Here is a 12,340-nt window from a genome sequence, read left to right on the forward strand (position 1 = left end):
GAAAAGAGAACTCGTAACAAGTATTCTATAGTTGAACCTGCAGAAGGATCATTGTCGACGTCTGCCCCGGCAGACAACAGCGAATTCGTGACCCAACGTACGAATGCCGGTCAGGCCGTCTATCGAGACAGAGTGAGCGCCGCTAAAAACTCCTGCGCGGATTTTCACGAATATGTAGGCAGAGAAAATGGATTTCCTGCGATGCACGTCGCGGCCAAAAATCGCGAACGACGACCTTGTCCGCCGTTCACAGTCCCGTCGTCCAGCCGTATATTGGGCGCCGAAGAACCCGTGTCATCGCGAGAAGTCCAGTCACCCTTATCGTTTAGAGAAAAGAGAACTCGTAACAAGGATTCAATAGTTGAACCGGCGAAAGGATCATTGTCGACGTCTGCCCCGGCAGACAACAGCGAATTCGTGACCCGACGTAGGAATGCCGGTCAGGCCGTCTATCGAGACAGAGTGGGAGCCGCAAAAAACTCCTGCACGGATTTTCGCAAATATGTAGGCGGCAAAAAAGGATTTCCTGCGATGCACGTCGCGGTAAAAAATCGCGAACGACGACCTTGTCCGCCGTTCACGGTCCCGTCGTCCAGCCGTATATACGAACGAGGATTCGCGCACGGGCGCCGACGAACCCGCGTCATCGCGAGAAGTCCAATCAGTCTTATCGTTTAGAGAAAAGAGAACTCTTAACAAGGATTCTACAGTTGAACCTGCGGAAGGATCATTGTCGACATCTGCCCCGGCAGACAACAGCGAATTCGTGACCCGACGTACGAATGCCGGTCAGACCGTCCATCGAGATAGAGTGGGCGCCCCAAAAAACTCCTGCACGGATTTTCGAGAATATGTAGGCAGCAAAAACGGATTTCCTGTGATGCACGTCGTGGCAAAAAATCGCGAACGACGACCTTGTCCGCCGTTCACGGTCCCGTCGTCCAACCGTATGTTAGAACGAGGATTCGAGCACGGGCGCCGAAGAACCCGCGTCATCGCGAGAAGTCCAGTCAGCCTTATCGTTTAGAGAAAAGAGAACTCATAACAAGTATTCTATAGTTGAACCTGCGAAAGGATCATTGTCGACGTCTGCCCCGGCAGACAACAGCGAATTCGTGACCCAACGTACGAATGCCGGTCAGGCCTTCTATCGACACAGAGTGAGCGCCCCAAAAAACTCCTGCGCGGATTTTCACGAATATGTAGGCAGAGAAAATGGATTTCCTGCGATGCACGTCGCGGCCAAAAATCGGGAATGACGACCTTGTCCGCCGTTCACAGTCCCGTCGTCCAGCCGTATATTGGGCGCCGAAGAACCCGCGTCATCGCGAGAAGTCCAGTCACCCTTATCGCTTAGAGAAAAGTGAACTCGTAAGAGGGATTCAATAGTTGAACCGGCGAAAGGATCATTGTCGACGTCTGCCCCGGCAGACAACAGCGAATTCGTGACCCGACGTACGAATGCCGATCAGACAGTCCATCGAGACAGAGTGGGCGCCCCAAAAAACCCCTGCACGGATTTTCGAGAATATGTAGGCAGCAAAAACGGATTTCCTGCGATGCACGTCGCGGCAAAAAATCGCGAACGACGACCTTGTCCGCCGTTCACGGTCCCGTCGTCCAACCGTATGTTAGAACGAGGATTCGAGCACGGGCGCCGAAGAACCCGCGTCATCGCGAGAAGTCCAGTCAGCCTTATCGTTTAGAGAAAAGAGAACTCGTAACAAGTATTCTATAGTTGAACCTGCGAAAGGATCATTGTCGACGTCTGCCCCGGCAGACAACAGCGAATTCGTGACCCAACGTACGAATGCCGGTCAGGCCTTCTATCGACACAGAGTGAGCGCCCCAAAAAACTCCTGCGCGGATTTTCACGAATATGTAGGCAGAGAAAATGGATTTCCTGCGATGCACGTCGCGGCCAAAAATCGGGAACGACGACCTTGTCCGCCGTTCACAGTCCCGTCGTCCAGCCGTATATTGGGCGCCGAAGAACCCGCGTCATCGCGAGAAGTCCAGTCACCCTTATCGCTTAGAGAAAAGTGAACTCGTAACAAGGATTCAATAGTTGAACCGGCGAAAGGATCATTGTCGACGTCTGCCCCGGCAGACAACAGCGAATTCGTGACCCGACGTACGAATGCCAATCAGACCGTCCATCGAGACAGAGTGGGCGCCCCAAAAAACTCCTGCACGGATTTTCGAGAATATGTAGGCAGCAAAAACGGATTTCCTGCGATGCACGTCGCGGCAAAAAATCGCGAACGACGACCTTGTCCGCCGTTCACGGTCCCGTCGTCCAGCCGTATATTAGAACGAGGATTCGCGCACGGGCGCCGAAGAACCCGCGTCATTGCGAGATGTCCAGTCAGCCTTATCGTTTAGAGAATAGAAAACTCGTGACAAGTATTCTATAGTTGAACCTGCGAAAGGATCATTGTCGACGTCTGCCCCGGCAGACAACAGCGAATTCGTGACCCGACGTACGAATGTCAGTCAGACCATCCATCGAGACAGAGTGGGCGCCCCAAAAAACTCCTGCGCGGATTTTCGAGAATATGTAGGAAGAGAAAATGGATTTCCTGCGATACACGTCGCGGCAAAAAATCGCGAACGACGACCTTGTCCGCCGTTCACAGTCCCGTCGTCCAGCCGTATATTGGGCGCCGAAGAACCCGCGTCATCGCGAGAAGTCCAGTCACCCTTATCGTTTAAAGAAAAGAGAACTCGTAACAAGGATTCAATAGTTGAACCGGCGAAAGGATCATTGTCGACGTCTGCCCCGGCAGACAACAGCGAATTCGTGACCCGACGTACGAATGCCGGTCAGACCGTCCATCGAGACAGAGTGGGCGCCCCAAAAAACTCCTGCACGGATTTTCGAGAATATGTAGGCAACAAAAACGGATTTCCTGTGATGCACGTCGCGGCAAAAAATCGCGAACGACGACCTTGTCCGCCGTTCACGGTCCCGTCGTCCAACCGTATGTTAGAACGAGGATTCGCGCACGGGCGCCGAAGAACCCGCGTCATCGCGAGAAGTCCAGTCAGCCTTATCGTTTAGAGAAAAGAGAACTCGTAACAAGTATTCTATAGTTGAACCTGCGAAAGGATCATTGTCGACGTCTGCCCCGGCAGACAACAGCGAATTCGTGACCCGACGTACGAATGCCGGTCAGACCATCCATCGAGACAAAGTGGGCGCCCCAAAAAACTCCTGCGCGGATTTTCGAGAATATTTAGGAAGAGAAAATGGATTTCCTGCGATGCACGTCGTGGCCAAAAATCGCGAACGACGACCTTGTCCGCCGTTCATAGTCCCGTCGTCCAGCTGTATATTGGGCGCCGAAGAACCCGCGTCATCGCGAGAAGTCCAGTCACCCTTATCGTTTAGAGAAAAGAGAACTCGTAACAAGGATTCAATAGTTGAACCGGCGAAAGGATCATTGTCGACGTCTGCCCCGGCAGACAGCAACGAATTCGTGACCCGACGTACAAATGCCGGTCAGGCCGTCCATCGAGACAGAGTGGGAGCCCCAAAAAACTTCTGTGCGGATTTTCGCAAATATGTAGGCGGCAAAAATGGATTTCCTGCGATGCATGTCACGGAAAAAAATTGCGAACGACGACCTTGTCCGCCGTTCACGGTCCCGTCGTCCAGCCGTATATTGCGAACGAGGATTCGCGCACGGGCGCCGAAGAACCCGCGTCATCGCGAGAAGTCCAGTCAGCCTTATCGTTTAGAGAAAAGAGAACTCGTAACAAGTATTCTATAGTTGAACCTGCGAAATGATCATTGTCGACGTCTGCCCCGGCAGACAACAGCGAATTCGTGACCCGACGTACGAATGCCGGTCAGGCCGTCCATCGAGACAGAGTGAGCGCCCCAAAAAACTCCTGCGTGGATTTTCACAAAAATGTAGGCAGAGAAAATGGATTTCCTGCGATGCACGTTGCGGCCAAAAATCGCGAACGACGACCTTGTCCGCCGTTCACAGTCCCGTCGTCCAACCGTATATTGGGCGCCGAAGAACCCGCGTCATCGCGAGAAGTCCAGTCACCCTTATCATTTAGATAAAAGAGAACTCGTAACAAAGATTCAATAGTTGAACCGGCGAAAGGATCATAGTCGACGTCTGCCCCGGCAGACAACAGCGAATTCGTGACCCGACGTACGAATGCCGGTCAGGCAGTCCATCGAGACAGAGTGGGAGCCCCAAAAAACTCCTGTGCGGATTTTCGCAAATATGTAGGCAGCAAACATGGATTTCCTGCGATGCAACTCGCGGAAAAAAATTGCGAACAACGACCTTGTCCGCCGTTCACGGTCCCGTCGTCCAGCCGTATATTGCGAACGAGGATTCGCGCACGGGCGCCGACGAACCCGCGTCATCGCGAGAAGTCCAGTCAGTCTTATCGTTTAGAGAAAAGAGAACTCGTAACAAGGATTCTACAGTTGAACCTGCGAAAGGATCATTGTCGACATCTGCCCCGGCAGACAACAGCGAATTCGTGACCCGACGTACGAATGCCGGTCAGACCGTCCATCGAGACAGAGTGGGCGCCCCAAAAAAGTCCTGCACGGATTTTCGAGAATATGTAGGCAGCAAAAACGGATTTCCTGCGATGCACGTCGCGGCAAAAAATCGCGAACGACGACCTTGTCCGCCGTTCACGGTCCCGTTGTCCAGCCGTATATTAGAACGAGGATTCGCGCACGGGCACCGAAGAACCCGCGTCCTCGCGAGAAGTTCAGTCAGCCTTATCGTTTAGAGAAAAGAGAACTCGTAACAAGTATTCTATAGTTGAACCTGCGAAAGGATCATTGTCGACGTCTGCCCCGTCAGACAACAGCGAATTCGTGACCCGACGTACGAATGCCGGTCAGGCCGTCCATCGAGACAGAGTGGGAGCCCCAAAAAACTCCTGTGCGGATTTTCGCAAATATGTAGGCGGCAAAAATGGATTTCCTGCGATGCATGTCGCGGAAAAAAATTGCGAACGACGACCTTGTCCGCCGTTCACGGTCCCGTCGTCCAGCCGTATATTGCGAACGAGGATTCGCGCACGGGCGCCGAAGAACCCGCGTCATCGCGAGAAGTCCAGTCAGTCTTATCGTTTAGAGAAAAGAGAACTCATAACAAGGATTCTACAGTAGAACCTGCGAAAGGATCATTGTCGACATCTGCCCCGGCAGACAACAGCGAATTCGTGACCCGACGAACGAATGCCGGTCAGACCGTCCATCGAGACAGAGTGGGCGCCCCAAAAAAGTCCTGCACGGATTTTCGAGAATATGTAGGCAGCAAAAACGGATTTCCTGCGATGCACGTCGCGGCAAAAAATCGCGAACGACGACCTTGTCCGCCGTTCACGGTCCCGTCGTCCAGCCGTATATTGCGAACGAGGATTCGCGCACGGGCGCCGAAGAACCCGCGTCATCGCGAGAAGTCCAGTCAGCCTTATCGTTTAGAGAAAAGAGAACTCGTAACAAGTATTCTATAGTTCAACCTGCGAAAGGATCATTGTCGACGTCTGCCCCGGCAGACAACAGCGAATTCGTGACCCGACGTACGAATGCCGGTCAGGCCGTCCATCGAGACAGAGTGAGCGCCCCAAAAAACTCCTGCGTGGATTTTCACGAATATGTAGGCAGAGAAAATGGATTTCCTGCGATGCACGTCGCGGCCAAAAATCGCGAACGACGACCTTGTCCGCCGTTCACAGTCCCGTCGTCCAGCCGTATAGTTGGCGCCGAAGAACCCGCGTCATCACGAGAAGTCCAGTCACCCTTATCGTTTAGAGAAAAGAGAACTCGTAACAAGGATTCAATAGTTGAACCGGCGAAAGGATCATTGTCGACGTCTGCCCTGGCAGACAACAGCGAATTCGTGACCCGACGTACGAATGCCGGTCAGGCCGTCCATCGAGACAGAGTGGGAGCCCCAAAAAACTCCTGTGCGGATTTTCGCAAATATGTAGGCGGCAAAAATGGATTTCCTGCGATGCATGTCGCGGAAAAAAATTGCGAACGACGACCTTGTCCGCCGTTCACGGTCCCGTCGTCCAGCCGTATATTGCGAACGAGGATTCGCGCACGGGCGCCGAAGAACCCGCGTCATCGCGAGAAGTCCAGTCAGTCTTATCGTTTAGAGAAAAGAGAACTCATAACAAGGATTCTACAGTAGAACCTGCGAAAGGATCATTGTCGACATCTGCCCCGGCAGACAACAGCGAATTCGTGACCCGACGAACGAATGCCGGTCAGACCGTCCATCGAGACAGAGTGGGCGCCCCAAAAAAGTCCTGCACGGATTTTCGAGAATATGTAGGCAGCAAAAACGGATTTCCTGCGATGCACGTCGCGGCAAAAAATCGCGAACGACGACCTTGTCCGCCGTTCACGGTCCCGTCGTCCAGCCGTATATTGCGAACGAGGATTCGCGCACGGGCGCCGAAGAACCCGCGTCATCGCGAGAAGTCCAGTCAGCCTTATCGTTTAGAGAAAAGAGAACTCGTAACAAGTATTCTATAGTTCAACCTGCGAAAGGATCATTGTCGACGTCTGCCCCGGCAGACAACAGCGAATTCGTGACCCGACGTACGAATGCCGGTCAGGCCGTCCATCGAGACAGAGTGAGCGCCCCAAAAAACTCCTGCGTGGATTTTCACGAATATGTAGGCAGAGAAAATGGATTTCCTGCGATGCACGTCGCGGCCAAAAATCGCGAACGACGACCTTGTCCGCCGTTCACAGTCCCGTCGTCCAGCCGTATAGTTGGCGCCGAAGAACCCGCGTCATCACGAGAAGTCCAGTCACCCTTATCGTTTAGAGAAAAAATAACTCGTAACAAGGATTCAATAGTTGAACCGGCGAAAGGATCATTGTCGACGTCTGCCCCGGCAGACAACAGCGAATTCGTGACCCGACGTACGAATGCCGGTCAGGCCGTCCATCGAGACAGAGTGGGAGCCCCAAAAAACTCCTGTGCGGATTTTCGCAAATATGTAGGCGGCAAAAATGGATTTCCTGCGATGCATGTCGCGGAAAAAAATTGCGAACGACGACCTTGTCCGCCGTTCACGGTCCCGTCGTCCAGCCGTATATTGCGAACGAGGATTCGCGCACGGGCGCCGACGAACCCGCGTCATCGCGAGAAGTGCAGTCAGTCTTATCGTTTAGAGAAAAGAGAACTCGTAACAAGTATTCTATAGTTGAACCTGCGAAAGGATCATTGTCGACGTCTGCCCCGGCAGACAACAGCGAATTCGTGACCCGACGTACGAATGTCGGTCAGGCAGTCCATCGAGACAGAGTGAGCGCCCCAAAAAACTCCTGCACGGATTTTCACGAATATGTAGGCAGAGAAAATGGATTTCCTGCGATGCACGTCGCGGCCAAAAATCGCGAACGACGACCTTGTCCACCGTTCACAGTCCCGTCGTCCAGCCGTATATTGGGCGCCGAAGAACCCGCGTCATCGCGAGAAGTCCAGTCACCCTTATCGTTTAGAGAAAAGAGAACTCGTAACAAGGATTCTGTAGTTGAACCGGCGAAAGGATCATTGTCGACGTCTGCCCCGGCAGACAACAGCGAATTCGTGACACGACGTAAGAATGCCGGTCAGGCCGTCCATCGAGACAGAGTGGGCGCCCCAAAAAACTTCTGCGCGGATTTTCGCGAATATGTAGGCAGCAAAAACGGATTTCCTGCGATGCACGTCGCGGCAAAAAATCGCGAACGACGACCTTGTCCGCCGTTCACGGTCCCGTCGTCCAGCCGTATATTAGAACGAGGATTCGCGCACGGGCGCCGAAGAACCCGCGTCATCGCGAGAAGTCCAGTCAGCCTTATCGTTTAGAGAAAAAAGAACTCGTAACAAGTATTCTATAGTTGAACCTGCGAAAGGATCATTGTCGACCTCTGCCCCGGCAGACAACAGCAAATTTGTGACCCGACGTACGAATGCCGGTAAGACCGTCCATCGAGACAGAGTGGGCGCCCCAAAAAACTCCTGTGCAGATTTTTGCGAATATGTAGGCAGCAAAAACGGATTTTCTGCGATGCACTTCGCGGCAAAAAATCGCGAACAACGACCTTGTCCGCCGTTCACGGTCCCGTCGTCCAGCCGTATATTGCGAACGAGGATTTGCGCACGTGCGCCGAAGAACACGCGTCATCGCGAGAAGTCCAGTCAGCCTTATCGTTTAGAGAAAAGAGAACTCGTAACAAGTATTCTATAGTTGAACCTGCGAAAGGATCATTGTCGACGTCTGCCCCAGCAGACAACAGCGAATTCGTGACCCGACGTACGAATGCCGGTCAAGCCGTCCATCAAGACAGAGTGGGCGCCTCAAAAAACTCCTGCACGGATTTTCGAGAATATTTAGGCAGCAAAAACGGATTTACTGCGATGCACATCGCGGCAAAAAATCGTGAACGACGACGTTGTCCATCGTTCACGGTCCCGTCGTCCAGCCGTATATTAGAACGAGGATTCGCGCACGGGCGCCGAAGAACCCGCGTCGTCGCGAGAAGTCCAGTCACCCTTATCGTTTAGAGAAAAGAGAACTCGTAACAAGGATTCAATAGTTGAACCGGCGAAAGGATCATTGTCGACGTCTGCCCCGGCAAACTACAGCGAATTCGTGACCCGACGTACGAATGCCGGTCAAGCCGTCCATCGAGACAGAGTGGGAGCCCCAAAAAACTCCTGTGCGGATTTTCGCAAATATGTAGGCGGCAAAAATGGATTTCCTGCGATGCATGTCGCGGCAAAAAATTGCGAACGACGACCTTGTCCGCCGTTCACGGTCCCGTCGTCCAGCCGTATATTGCGAACGAGGATTCGCGCACGGGCGCCGAAGAACCCGCGTCATCGCGAGAAGTCCAGTCAGCCTTATCGTTTAGAGAAAAGAGAACTCGTAACAAGTATTCTATAGTTGAACCTGCGAAAGGATCATTGTCGACGTCTGCCCCGACAGACAACAGCGAATTCGTGACCTGACGTACGAATGCCGGTCAAGCCGTCCATCGAGACAGAGTGGGCGCCCCAAAAAACTTCTGCGCGGATTTTCACAAATATGTAGACAGAGAAAATGGATTTCCTGCGATGCACGTTGCGGCCAAAAATCGCGAACGACGACCTTGTCCGCTGTTCACGGTCCTGTCGTCCAGCCGTATATTGCGAACGAGGATTCGCGCACGGGCGCCGAAGAACCCGCGTCATCGCGAAAAGTCCAGTCAGCCTTATCGTTTAGAGAAAAGAGAACTCGTAACAAGGATTCTATAGTTGAACCTACGAAATGATCATTGTCGACGTCTGCCCCGGCAGACAACAGCGAATTCGTGACCGGACGTACGAATGCCGGTCAGACCGTCCATCGAGACAGAGTGGGCGCCCCAAAAAACTCCTGCACGGATTTTCGCGAATATGTAGGCAGCAAAAACGGATTTCCAGCGATGCACGTCGCGGCAAAAAATCGCGAACGACGACCTTGTCCGCCGTTCACGGTCCCGTCGTCCAGCCGTATATTAGAACGAGGATTCGCGCACGGGCGCCGAAGAACCCGCGTCATCGCGAGAAGTCCAGTCAGCCTTATCGTTTAGAGAAAAAAGAACTCGTAACAAGTATTCTATAGTTGAACCTGCGAAAGGATCATTGTCGACCTCTGCCCCGGCAGACAACAGCAAATTTGTGACCCGACGTACGAATGCCGGTAAGACCGTCCATCGAGACAGAGTGGGCGCCCCAAAAAACTCCTGCGCAGATTTTTGCGAATATGTAGGCGGCAAAAACGGATTTTCTGCGATGCACTTCGCGGCAAAAAATCGCGAACAACGACCTTGTCCGCCGTTCACGGTCCCGTCGTCCAGCCGTATATTGCGAACGAGGATTTGCGCACGGGCGCCGAAGAACACGCGTCATCGCGAGAAGTCCAGTCAGCCTTATCGTTTAGAGAAAAGAGAACTCGTAACAAGTATTCTATAGTTGAACCTGCGAAAGGATCATTGTCGACGTCTGCCCCAGCAGACAACAGCGAATTCGTGACCCGACGTACGAATGCCGGTCAAGCCGTCCATCAAGACAGAGTGGGCGCCTCAAAAAACTCCTGCACGGATTTTCGAGAATATTTAGGCAGCAAAAACGGATTTACTGCGATGCACATCGTGGCAAAAAATCGCGAACGACGACGTTGTCCATCGTTCACGGTCCCGTCGTCCAGCCGTATATTAGAACGAGGATTCGCGCACGGGCGCCGAAGAACCCGCGTCATCGCGAGAAGTCCAGTCACCCTTATCGTTTAGAGAAAAGAGAACTCGTAACAAGGATTCAATAGTTGAACCGGCGAAAGGATCATTGTCGACATCTGCCCCGGCAGACAACAGCGAATTCGTGACCCGACGTACGAATGCCGGTCAAGCCGTCCATCGAGACAGAGTGGGAGCCCCAAAAAACTCCTGTGCGGATTTTCGCAAATATGTAGGCAGCAAAAACGGATTTCCAGCGATGCACGTCGCGGCAAAAAATCGCGAACGACGACCTTGTCCGCCGTTCACGGTCCCGTCGTCCAGCCGTATATTAGAACGAGGATTCGCGCACGGGCGCCGAAGAACCCGCGTCATCGCGAGAAGTCCAGTCAGCCTTATCGTTTAGAGAAAAAAGAACTCGTAACAAGTATTCTATAGTTGAACCTGCGAAAGGATCATTGTCGACCTCTGCCCCGGCAGACAACAACAAATTTGTGACCCGACGTACGAATGCCGGTCAGACCGTCCATCGAGACAGAGTGGGCGCCCCAAAAAACTCCTGCGCAGATTTTTGCGAATATGTAGGCAGCAAAAATGGATTTCCTGCGATGCACGTCGCGGCCAAAAATCGCGAACGACGACCTTGTCTGCCGTTGACGGACCTGTCGTCCAGCTGTATATTGCGAACGCGAGAAGTGCAGTCACCCTTATCGTTTAAAGAAAAGAGAACTCGTAACAAGGATTCTATAGTTGAACCTGCCAAAGGATCATTGTCGATGTCTGCCCCTGCAGACAACAGCGAATTCGTGACCCGACGTACGAATGCCGGTCAGGCCATCAATCGAGACAGAGTGGGCGCCCAAGAAAACTCCCGCGCGGACTTTCGCGAATATGTAGGCAGCAAAAATGGATTTCCTGCGATGCACGTCGCAGCCAAAAATCACGAACGACGACCTTGTCCGCCTTTCACGGACCTGTCGTCCAGCCGTATATTGCGAACGAGGATTCGCGCACGGGCGCCGACGGACCCGCGTTATCGCGAGAAGTCCAATCAGCCTTTTCGTTTACAGAAAAGAGAACTCGTAACAAGGATTCTATAGTTGAACCTGCGAAAGGATCATTGTCGACACCTGCCCCGGCAGACAACTGCGAATTCGTGACCCGACGTACGAATGCCGGTCAGACCATCCATCGAGACAGAGTGGGCGCCCCAAAAAACTCCTGCGCGGATTTTCACGAATATGTAGGCAGCAAAAACGGATTTCCTGCGATGCACGTCGCGGCAAAAAATCCCGAACGACGACCTTGTCCGCCGTTCACGGTCCCGTCGTCCAGCCGTATATTGCGAACGAGGATTCGCACACGGGCGCCGAAGAACAAGCGTCATCGCGAGAAGTCCAGTAACCCTTATCGTTTAGAAAAAAGAGAACTCGTAACAAGGATTCTATAGTTGAACCTGCGAAATGATCATTGTCGATGTCTGCCCCGGCTGACAACAGCGAATTCGTGACCCGACGTACGAATGCTGGTCAGGCCGTCCATCGAGACAGAGTGGGCGCCCCAAAAAACTTCTGCGCGGATTTTCGCGAATATGTAGGCAGCAGAAATGGATTTCCTGCGATGCACGTCACGGCCAAAAATAGCGAACGATGACCTTGTCCGCCGTTCACGGACCCGTCGTCCAGCCGTATATTGCGAACGAGGATTCGCGCACGAGCGCCGACGAACCCGCGTCATCGCGAGAAGTCCAGTCAGCCTTATCGTTTAGAGGAAAGAGAACTTCTAACAAGGATTCTATAGTTGAACCTGCGAAAGGATCATTGTCGACGTCCGCCCCGGCAGACAACAACGAATTTGTGACTCGGCGTACGAATGTCGGTCAGGCCGTCCATCTAGACAGAGTGGGCGCCCCAAAAAACTTCTGCGCGGATTTTCGCAAATATGTAGGCAGCAAAAATGGATTTCCTGCGATGCACATCGCGGCCAAAAATCGCGAACGACGACCTTGTCCGCCGTTCACAGACCCGTCTTCCAGCCGTATATTGCGAACGAGAATTCTCGCACGGACGCCGACGAACTCGCGTCATC

Source organism: Andrographis paniculata, unplaced genomic scaffold (genome assembly GCF_009805555.1).
Source record: "Andrographis paniculata isolate CXL003 unplaced genomic scaffold, ASM980555v1 Contig12END, whole genome shotgun sequence".
Classification (NCBI taxonomy): Eukaryota; Viridiplantae; Streptophyta; class Magnoliopsida; order Lamiales; family Acanthaceae; genus Andrographis; species Andrographis paniculata.